Raw genomic sequence first — 12,327 nt, 5'->3', positions numbered from 1 at the left:
CATCAATAGAAAAATCGATTTCTTTTTTCCGGGAGGAAGGGCCCGGAAATTTCAGGGAATACATCCAAAAAATTCATTCCAAAGGGAAACCGGATTGGAATGTTGGCGTCCCCCCGGTGTCTTGAACTCGGACTAAGTGATAAATATAGCCCTTAGCTATCATCTTCCTTGCCTTAAGGTAGGAAATAAACCTACCCTTTGGTGTTGCCGTATTACCTTTCCATTCGAGCACGGGCTCTAAGTGAAATTGAAATCGAACTACTTTTTTTATTCGACAATCGACATTAGATTAGCATGATGCCAACCAATCCATACCCATAATAACATCAAAGTCTAACATTTCCGGACAACTAAATCGGCTTTGGTTTGGCGATCACATATCACAATTATACAATCTTTATAAACTTGTTTAGCTATTACGGGATCCAACCGGAGTAGACACCTCGAAAGGTTTAATTGGCTCGGGTTTCACCCCCAATACGATTAGCAACATAGGAGTGATATATGATAACGTGGAGATGGGACTATCAATGCATACACATTATGGGAAAACACGGACAATGTACACTGGTGAACCATTACGGGGACGACTCGAGATCACTGTCGTCCGGCTAAAGCCTTATAAGCGGGGGGTGTGTGGCACGAAGTAGATGATCCCCCCTCGGCTTTCTTTGGAATGGGAGTACGCTGTGGGACGTGACCGAAGAGGAACCCGGCCGACCCCGTGGTGCTGAACCCGCCTCCGCCATATCTCGAAGGACAATCTCGCATCAGTGTCCGACCGTCCATAAATATAACAAGCGTCGTGCCCCCGGCGACATGGCCACGAGTGCAATTTCACCGCACCGGCCGCATCGGGGAACGTGGTCTCCCCGACCGTAATCTCCCCCCAAACCGAGAACCGGAGCCCTCGAACTCCGGCTCCGTCCCGAACGGAAAGAGCGGTCAAATCTCCGCCCGTAATGCGAGGAGGTGCACTCGTCACCGGCGGCCCGAGTGCCTAGAATGTGTCCCCGCCTTGATCCCCCTCTATAATCACCTTTGTGCCCATAGATGCGGCCACTTTTGCTTTGCTCCCTATCAATATCACGATCACCCCTTTGCGGAGGTTGTTGCCCTTCTAAATTTTGAGCATGAGCTTGAATGCGGGAAATGTCCATCCCATCTTGTAATGAAACGTTAAGCAATCTTTAAACAAATGTGGCCCTAGGCCACTCATAAATCTATGCACCCTATCGCCCATGTCGGCCACCATTGTCGGGGCATATCTAGCCAAAGAATTAAATTGAAGACTATATTCCCGGGCACTCATATTCCCTTGCTTCAAATTTAGAAACCTATCCGCCCCAGCTCGGCGAACCTCGGGTGGCAAATAATGGCGAATGAAAGCATCTACGAATTCTTGCCACACGGGAGGAGGCATATTCTCTTGCCTCGATGCTATCCAATTATTATACCACAAAATCGCCACGTCCCGGAGTCTATATGATGCTAACACCACGGATTCGGTCTCGGAAGCATGAATAATCCACAACGTTCTCAACATTTCATCAATGAAGTCTTGCGGGTCTTCATCCGGCTTTGACCCAAAGAATTCTGGCGGATTCAAACTCATGAAGTCACGGGCTCTATGTTATACCCCGTACTTTCTACGTTGGAATATTCTAAGTCGGTTGCGACAAGTTAAGGATAAGGTGGCAATTTTTTCCGATTTTGTTAAAAGTACATAAGTTGCATATTCATCTTTTATTGGTATGGAATGTTAAGGGTAAATTTGGAATAAGGAAAATTTGGGACCAAAAGATGAATTATGGAAAGCTAGACATTTCATGAAAATTTGGGCCAAAAGTGAAGTTGTAGAAACTTAAAATTCATGAAAAGAAAAGTCATGTGGCCATGCACATGACTTGTGGGCCATAGGGCCACATGTGCAAATTATATATGTAGAGAAAGATGACTAATTTAAGTCATCTTCACCATTTCTTCTCTAGAAATTTCAAGAAACATCAAAGAGAAAGAAAAAAAAAAGAAGGAGAAAAAACGGCCAATTTTGGCCGAAACTTGCCCATGAAATTGATCATGAAAAATTGTTTGCTTCAAGCTTTTCTACTAATTGGAAGGTCCTCGTCAACGTGGAGTAGTTGTTGGAACAAGAAAACCGCTTGTTGTCGCAATTTACCAATTCTAGCCGAGGGAGAAGTTAAGTGGAAGGTAAGATTTAATCATCTTTACATGTTTAATAGGTGTTTGTGCATGTTGTAGTAAGTGGAAATGGATGAAATTCATGAAAATATGGAAGTTGGTATGTGGCCGTGTATATGTGTTGTTTGTAGAATATGATGAACTAATTTTATTTAGTATATTTTTTGGTTGTCATGGATTATGTGATGAGAATGAAGGTATTGAATGATTCGAGTTGAAGTTGTAATTGTTGTGTTGTGGCCGTGTATGTGTGGTGTAAGGTAGAAGTGAAGAACTAATTTCATTTGGTATGTTTAGGATGTTGTGTTGTAGATTCTATGTTGTAAAATGAAGGCTTAATGGTTCAAAGTGAAGTTGAAATCATGTGGGTCGTTTTGGAACCTAATGTGATCTTAATATGGTTTCTTGTATTTTTGAGATTAATGTTGTTAAAGTATGGATTGTTAGTATGGTTTATGAATTTGGAAGAAAAGAAATGCGTTGTTGATATTTCTTTGGACTTGGAAGGTTTCGGGTTGCCTTATGTTTTGGTTGAGTTGTTTTGAATAATTTTGTGGATTGTTGGAAATGTTATTGAATCATGTTTGAATGGTTTTGGATTGGTATTTGAACGCGTGGGCAATGATGTTGGGTTGATTATATATGTTGATTTGAACGTAATTGGAATGCCGTCGCATTGTGCGAAAAAAGGTTGTTAATGTTAAAGTGCGTTTTGAATTAATGGTTGATGTTGTTAGAATGTTTGTTGATATTGTTGTTGATAAATTTGGCCGAGTTAAATTCTCGGGGTGTTGAATTTACAGGGGAAATGCTGCTCAAATTTTTGTAAATAAAGTGCGAGCTTAAAATGGGATTAGGGTGCCTATGACTAATGTTTGGTGTCTAATGACGTGTTGTAGATTTTGAGAAGCCGAGACTTGAGTTTGGATTAGCTTAGGAAGCAATCAAGGTATGTAAAGCTTACCTTTCCTTCTCTTTTGGCATGTCTTAGATATGGCTAGGTTGTGATATGTTATGAGCTTTGGGGGGTAATTCTATTCTTAAAAATCCGAGCACGTTTATGAGTCGTATTTGCTTTTGATGTTGGCATCCTTATATGGTCAAGCTATGGTTTATATGTCTTTTGTATGACTAAGTTTCAAAAGTTGCATAAAAGTTTGGTTTTTAAAGAGTTTTGTTCCTAAATGATTAAAACTACGAAAGTCGTAACTTTCACGGACAGAACCGGATCGCTTCGATATGCTCCAAAATGATTCTATGACATATGATGACTTAAATTTTTATGGGCGGGCCCGACTTGAGTCGACACCCCTCGTGGGCCCCGCGACTTTCCTTATGTACTTCGACGATTTTGAAAGGATATGATATGACTATTATTCCGATTTCAAGTACGATCCGTTTACTTATCTTTTGAGTTTGTAATAATGATTCGGTAACATATGATGACTATGATTTTCGTAGGCGGGCCGGATGGGGCACGCTCGTCCGTGGGTCCGCGATCTTCTTCTGTACAATTCGATGGCTTTTGAAAGAATTCAATATGACTACCTTTCCGACCCCGAGTATGATTATATATTTGTGTTGAGTACGAAATAATGATTCGTATACTTATGATTCGATACGTAACTATGGTTTACGAAGTTCGATTTGATATGTTCCGAGTGACATTCGGAAGAAAGTACGTTTTGACTATCTTGTTTGGCTTATAAACAACGGTTTGTTTGATTACTCTATTTTTTGTGAATGTTTGGCATTGCATATGATTTCCTACGATTACGCTCGTGCGTTACGTTATTACTTCTTTCGCGGATCCGGCAGGTTATGTTCGTGCGCACTATGTTATATTCCGAAGTATGATGTGATTTCCGAAGTATGATGTGATTTCCGAAGTATGATGTGATATGATATATGATGTGATACGGAGTATGATGTGTTCGGAGGTATACAATATTTCGAAGTATGATGTGTTGTGGCGCCCAGATGGAGTGGCGACCACGTTCGAGGGGTCCCGTTACGGACGTATGTGATATGATATGATATGTGATGATCCGATGATACGATATGATATGTGATATGATATGTGATAATATGACGATATGATTCGATTACGTCCCTCACTAGAGGGCGTACGGTATGTTTATGATTATTATGTTATATATGGATCGGGCCGTACGTTCCTCGGCATTATTATGTTATATATGAATCGGGTCGTACGTTCCTCGGCATTATTATGTTATATATGGATCGGGTCGTACGTTCCTCGGCATTATTATACTATTTATGGATCGGGTCGTACGTTCCTCGGCATTCGGTTAATGTCAGCTCATATGATATGTTTGATTTTCCGTATATGCGAGACATAAATGTTTTTCAAAAGAAAGCGAAGCATTTTGACATTCTGATTATCCTATTTGTCTTCTGAACCCCTTATGTATGATTTGTATGTCAGATGTAAGTACTTTGGTATTCGGGTTATTATGCTCACTTTCTGTACTCCTGACTTCGGTTATGATTTCGTTTTCTGTACTTTCGGCTTTGCATACTCAGTACATATTCCGTACTGACCCCCTCTTTCTTCGGGGTCGCGTTTCATGCCGCGCGGTACCCGCGGATGAGTAGGTGATGTTAGCGAAGATGTTCCGGCCGGATTGGCGAGCTCCATTTCCTCGAGTGTCGCTTGGGTGCGAGTGCTTTTGTATGGTATCTCGGAGTTAAGTTAGAGACTTTGCGTACGGTGTCGTGTGTGTGATATGTCGTTTTGTGAGCGGTTGCGTAAGCCGATGTATTATTATGCACTATCGCGTATTTGTTTTGTAATCGGCTATGTAAGCCGATATATCGGTACGCATTATGTTACGCATTCGTTATGACTACGCATTTTATTTGATTTGAAAAAGACGAAAAGTATGATGTTCTTTGAAAGTTTTCCTTCTGCATTTTGACACGTTTTGCGGGCCCAGTATGATTATGTGTATTACGAAAGTCTGCGGGTTCGCTCGGCCCTAGGTAAGGGTCGGGTGCCCATCACACCCTATCGGATTAAGGGTGTGACACTCTAGAACTAGCTGAACAATCACTTGGGCCCGCATTTTGCCGTTGTGCCTGGGCGGCAACCAACTGTGTCAATAAATGAATGGCTTCGGTCACTTGTTGACCCGAAGTAGCCGGTGGAGGGACTGGAGGTATAGGAGCTAGAGCTGAAGCCCCTTCTTGTTCTTCCGTAATAGGCGGAGTAGTGGAGGCATTAGATGGAGCCTCATGGTGTGATTCATCCTCATCTATATTCATTGGCGGCTCTCTTTCTGCCCGCCTTTTCATCGTAGTATTGCCCTTCTGGGCGGCTTTAGCTTTTCCCTTTGGCGGCATTTCTGAAATCACAACACACTATTAGGGAGGATAAAAGCTTATACACGGCTCTATCGCACGATCTCATAAAAAGAAAGATGGTCATTTTTCCTAAATGCCCTGTAGCCTCTTGTTTATTAGCTTGGCGCGCAACACACCATAAACAAGACTCTACTAGACACGGCTCGTAGACACTTCCTAGGACTGAACTGCTCTGATACCACTTCTGTCACGACCCGACTACAGGCCATGACGGGTATCCGGGGCTAACTACCGAACACCGCTCATTCTGTTACTTATCTGCTCTCATTCATAATATATATATACTTATAATCATAAAATAACTATCATCATATGAAACATATTTACTGTTATGAACGTAAGCCCTTCGGCTATCAAAATATTATATACATGCATATACATGAAGACTGTGATACCATACTACCCACACTGCGTATCTACGAGCCTCTACTAGAGTACTAGACATATGGATGGGACAGGACCCCGTGGTGTCCAAAACATGAATATATACATATATGTACCAAAAGAATAATCAATGGCACCTCCGGGAAAATAGAGTGCTCTCAACACACACACACACACACACACACGAGTCCGGATCACCTCCACGTCTACCCGTGGGCATGAACACGGCGTCCAAAGAAAACGGACGCCAGTACAAACATTGTACTGAGTATGTAAGGCATGAATGAAATGAACATAATAGAGAAATCATAAGGCATAAGATGAAGACATAACCTTCAGATGGATACATTTTATACATATATCATACGTAGCATATCATGTGAACTACCATAGCATATATATCATCATACCATTCATACATCATTATATCATTCATACATCGTCTTCGTTAACCCGCGTCCGGGTAACCATCATATACAGCCCACTAGTGGTGATCGTGTCCGCCTTCTAGGCGCGGTGGAATCATAGCGCCCGCCTTAGCGGTGACATGTCCGGCCATTTAGGCACGGTGGAATCGCTAGCAGCCCGCTTTAGCGGTGACATGTCCGGCCATTTAGGCGCGGTGGAATCACATGGTCGTACATATCATATACTTATCATAATTATTCATCTCATAGGCATATCATGGCTTCATCATAATTTAACATCGTTATACATTTATCGTCAAAACATACCTTAGAACTTGAGGGCAACTATAGTTGTGTCGGGGTGACATAAGGTCGTGAACCCCCGATTACGTTATGGAGTATTCATAGTCATTGTATCTCACCTTGGAGGAACTAATGTTTTAAGGTGAGTGCACATAAGGGAAACATCAATAAATCATAGTTAACACCATTAGCCTTGTAGGCACACCGTATCGTAATCTCTAGAATCTTTAGACTTAAGCTTATCATTATAATTATTATACTCGTAGCATATCTCTTATCTCATAGGGCTATTCATGAACAAGGACTCATAGTTTTCTTGAAGATGAGACATTCATAAGAAAAGAGGAAATTCATGCCATAGAGTTCATGCCTTAGAAAGAAGGGACTAGCCTCACATACCTTTGTCGTTTAACTATTCTATTGCTTGCTCGTTGTCCTTTAATGCACACGTTTTACCTTCAAGAGAATTCGTATCGGCATTAGCTACACAATTATATGAACGGGCTTTTTAAAGCTAGAGAAAATTGGGCAGCATTTCTTTTGTTTATATGACTTCCTCCATATTCCATATCAACTCTCAAACATCCGTAATATCATTCATAATATCATAAATAACAATCATCATTTATCTACATTATCCACATTTCACAATTTCACTTCAATTTCCCCATAATCATGGTCAAAATTTACTATTATATTCTTCCATGTATAATGCTCATTCCATGTTCTAAATGTCATTCACAATCTACCTACAATCACAACATATCCATTTTTATGATGCATTCCAAACTACTACTCAACACTAGCACTATTTCCACATTTATGACCCATTTTCTCTGTTCTAGTAAAATCCAAGTATTTCCACTTTTCAATACTTCAAATAATATGAAAAGATCATGAAACTCACCTTAGATGGTGTAGGAATAAACCTTGAGTGGTAATACTCTCCTTACACAAAAACCCTAGTTCACTTTTCTTGGGATTTCTTGACTTAGATGAACTTTGATGAATTTCTTACACTTGATTCACTTGATTTCTTGGTATTGATCTTTGATTTCCTTTGATTTCTTGTGTGAAGAGTGGAGAATATTCTAGAGAGTTCTTGACTTTGTGTGGAATGAAAAATGAAATGAATTAAATGAATGTGGTCTCCTTTTAATAACTTGAAACCGATCCCGTTGGGTAATTCTACGCCCATTTTGACGGGCCGTATAAATTCCTACGGACCGTCAAAATTGTCCGTAGAATTGCCCAGTCAAAAATGGGTCACTGTGACCATTTGACACTGGGCTGGGTCCATTTGACGGACCGCAGGATTTCCTACGGACCATCAAAAGTTCTACGGGGCGTCAAATGGTCCGTAGGATTTCTCTCTTTCCGGCATGTCCGTCGTAGAATGGCCATAACTTTTTACTCGACCTCACATTGATGAGCGGTTTGTTGTGTTGGAAACTAAACTCGATGAACTTCAATTTGGGAAAAAGAAACACACAAAAACTCCTCATATTCTAGGAGATATGCCCCCACCAATGTGGACCAAAAGTTTGTTCGAAAATTTTGCCAAGTTTTACCAAAGTTCCCATAAACTCAATCCCTTTATTTGTTTGTTCTTAACTCCTTATGGAACCTTCTTAAGACTTATTTAACACTTCATGAAAAATCCAAGGGGCATTACAACTCTTCTCCAAAACTTCATTAAGTCATCGTTAATTCGATACTCGTAAATCTTGCCCGACACATGACATATACCTCACTTTCCTTACCAACTTTCGTCTCCTACTTCAAATGTCTTTGGAAATCTTAATTAGGGCCATTAAATACTATTTCTTACTTATCAAAACACCGTATACATCTACCCTTCGTCAGCCTATTCACTGTACGTTAACGGGAATTTTTCAAGGTGTAACAAAATCCCTCAACTCATTTAAATCTAGTACACACAAATGACCACTGTATCAAATCATCTCATTATTATCGATCATAAAGTCATGCTCTTTATCAATAGGAACATTTTTTCTAAGCTCAATCATGTAGGGATCCTCATATGTCTTTTCTGAATCTACGTAACGAATGAAGATTATGCCTGTCACACCCCGAACCATGGCCTGGGCATAACACGGCACTCGATGCCTTACCGCATGTGACCGAGCGAATCACATGGCATGCTGAATCATCATGAGACGTATCATAAGCGGAATAAGACATGGATGCATAGTCAGCCTTTGTAAACATAGTAAGTCCTAATATTAAATAGAAATACTTGTTTAAATCATGAATGCGGATAATATTATAAATGAGCCAAAATGGCTAACCGACTCTGAAAGTCTGACATAACCTAACTGACTTGTCTAGTACGTGAAACCTCTAACATAAGTCTGAATATGAAAACATACCCGCTGGGATAAGGTTCCCAACATACCTTTAAATGAACATCTTATCATGAAAATAAATAAATAACAACTGTCTAAACCCCGGAAGAGATGGGGCTCACCCAAAAGCTGATAAGTGCGAAGTCCTACTAGGTAGGTGCGTGATACGCTCAAATTACACCTATTAGTAGCGTAAAGCGGACGTTATCAAATATAGTAATCCAAACAAGGTTAGGGTCGAATTCCACAGGGAATATGGATAGAAAAGGGTACTAATTGTATGTGATACTGGTCTTTAAAGGCTTTAATTCTATTCCGAATAGTTTGGAATAATTGTTTTGTAATATAAACTAGCACTATGACTTGAATTGTAATTAACGCGAGAGAGAGACTAAGGTTGTGTTCCCCGTTTTGATTAGATATTATGCTTCAGGTTTCAATGTGATATACTTCTAATGGTTGTTCTAAGGATTTTCACTTGATCTCTTAAAGACTTCTTAGTGTTTCCCAACAGTTAGGCCGTATTTCCTCTTTATGATTTTCCCAAATATAAAAGAGTTGATATCGAAGAACGATCACTAATGCCAATTAGACTTGTTCTTATCCCTAATTTAGCCTATTAAACGAGGGTCAACACCCCGAGTTATTGTTATTCAATCTTACCAATTCTAACCCGCTTTTTCAAGAAAAGTTAGAATAATGGCTTAGGCTAATGCTTGCAATCATTACCCAACACTAAAACACAAAGATTGAATAAACACCAACAATCATTATGCATATATCAATAGTAGAAAACCATTCACATAATACCCATCATAGGGTCCACAAACTTAGAATTAGAATTAACTACTCATACTTTTGTTCAACAAAGAAAGCTTAAAAGATGACATAATATAACTTGCAATAGAAATAAATATGAACTAAGGATGAGTTTTGGCGTTTAATGCTCCAACAACCTCACAACAATTTAATGCCAAGAGTTAATGCTCTCTAATGAATCATAAAAATCTGGAAAACCTAGAAGAAACTATTTATAGGACCCAAAAAAATGCGTCACAGTCCTAGACAAAAATACCCTTCGCGGTAGCGTTACGGATCGTAACGTGTTACGGACCATAACGCTTGTTACGGTCCGTCCTTTGCTAGCTCAATATTAGGTCACCCGTAACAGCTTCCTTCGACGGACCGTAACACAGGTTACGGTCTGTATCACCCAGCGGATCTCAGCCTTAAGTCTTCAGTGAATATCTTCTTGTCATGCATTACGCTCCACGTTACGACCCGTAACGATGCGTTATAGACCGTCCTTCTGAGTCGTAACATTGGACATCCATAAGCATTTTACTGGAATTTCTTCTCATGTTCCCATCCACGTTACGGTCCGTAACACATGTTACGGACCGTCCTTTAGCTACAAAGTTGTCCGTTTTCAGCGATTTTCCTCATTTTCGTTCCTTAGTTAACCAACCCTACAAAACATCAAAATAACATAAGAAACGATATAAAAACACTTAAAAACAAGTAAAACTCCTAGTAAAAAGACAGCAAATATGCCGTAATTTCACCGCACATCAGTGTGTCGTCCTGAAAATCGCATCGCATCGTGAAATGCAAAGCTCCCAGTGCATAAAAAGGGCACGTCAAAGACATTGAATGTACTGGTATGTAAAGCAACTGCAAGAAATAACATAGGACATGGAATAACATGATAAGAAGTGAAACTAAAAACCTGGACATGAATATGAGCATAAACACACACACACACACACACATACACACACACACATATATATATACATATATATAGACATAACATGAGTAAAACATGGTAAGTAGGGAGAGCATTTCATAAACCGACAACATAATATCACCACGTAGGTACGTGGAGTCTGGTACCTCGCCGGACCAGCAGAGCCCCCATACCTTGCAAGGATATCAGGTGTAACGTGCCTGATGGATCCATTCAGTGAAAAATTAAGGAATCGTCCTAACTAGGCAGAGCGATCCTTGTCCAACGGTGGCTTCGTAGTTTCAAGCTATCTGAGCCTTCTCGGTAATTTGTGCAACTCCCAAAAACATGACATGATATAGTTGGCTAAGAAGCCCTTGATTTTCGTGACATAACTTGTAAACATGGTTTCATGAAAGCATGATTTGTATTTAGCATGTATGTATCTTGTAACATGACATGAGAGTAATTATATAATATAATTGCATGAAAACTTGTAAAACATTTAGTATATTTCATGAAAATATCCTAATAGTCATAACTTGCATGTAGGAACCTAGAGGATACAAAGCATGGGTTTTTCATAGATTAGGAAAGATTCTCAATAACCATAAGGAATTATCAAGAACTTCGATGAAGAATTACTAACAATTTCATACATATTATAATCATGGGACATGGGCCTAGGTCTATTATGATCATGGTCAAAACCCTAGTTTTCGTATAACTTCATAATTTATGGAAGAAGGGTGTGGGGAAGAACAATGATGTTCCCACACGTAGATAGAAACTCTACATACCTGGTAACGCTCCAAACTCGTAATGAAAATCTGAACTTTGAATAAGAATCCCAAAGCCTAGTCTTGAATCCCTTTAATTGGGTTTTCTTGAAAACCCTATGTTAAGAACATGAAATTCCTACTTAGAATTCATGGGAAATTGATGGAATTCACTTAGGATGGTCTTAAGGAGCTTACCTTGATGCTTGGAGAAGTTGAGAGGAGAGAACTTTCGTGTTAGGGTTTGAGAGGAATGAGACTTATGAAATAAAACAGAATTCCCGTCTTCTAATTGTCTCAGTCACGCACATTTTACGGTCCGTAACACTGGACCGTAACGCGTGTAAAATTTACAATGAGGGTCGATTTTTTGAGGTTGGGTTACGGCGACTGTCACGGGCCTTATCACGTGTTACGGTCCGTAACGATGAACCGTCCAAGTTAAGAGACGATGATTTTTCAAGCTACACCAGTTACGGTATTAATGACGGTCCGTAACACACGTTACGATCCGTCCCTTGTAGCGTAACACTGGATTTTCTGAACTGAAACATATTGTCGATTCCAACACTCTCCTTTTTGGGTTTCTAGCAGCTAGAGCCATCTTCGTTGCCTCGAGATTCAATTATCTCTCGATTGAAGATGTATTGTAAACTTCTGTGGTCAGTGTGGATCTCACATGGCTCACCATACAAATAATGGCGTCAAATCTTCAAGGCAAACAACACCGTTGCTAACTCTAGATAGTGAGAGGGATAATTTTTCTC

Source organism: Lycium ferocissimum, chromosome 3 (genome assembly GCF_029784015.1).
Source record: "Lycium ferocissimum isolate CSIRO_LF1 chromosome 3, AGI_CSIRO_Lferr_CH_V1, whole genome shotgun sequence".
Lineage (NCBI taxonomy): Eukaryota > Viridiplantae > Streptophyta > Magnoliopsida > Solanales > Solanaceae > Lycium > Lycium ferocissimum.
The sequence above is the reverse complement of the archived record's forward strand: the minus strand, read 5'-3'. Positions refer to the sequence as shown.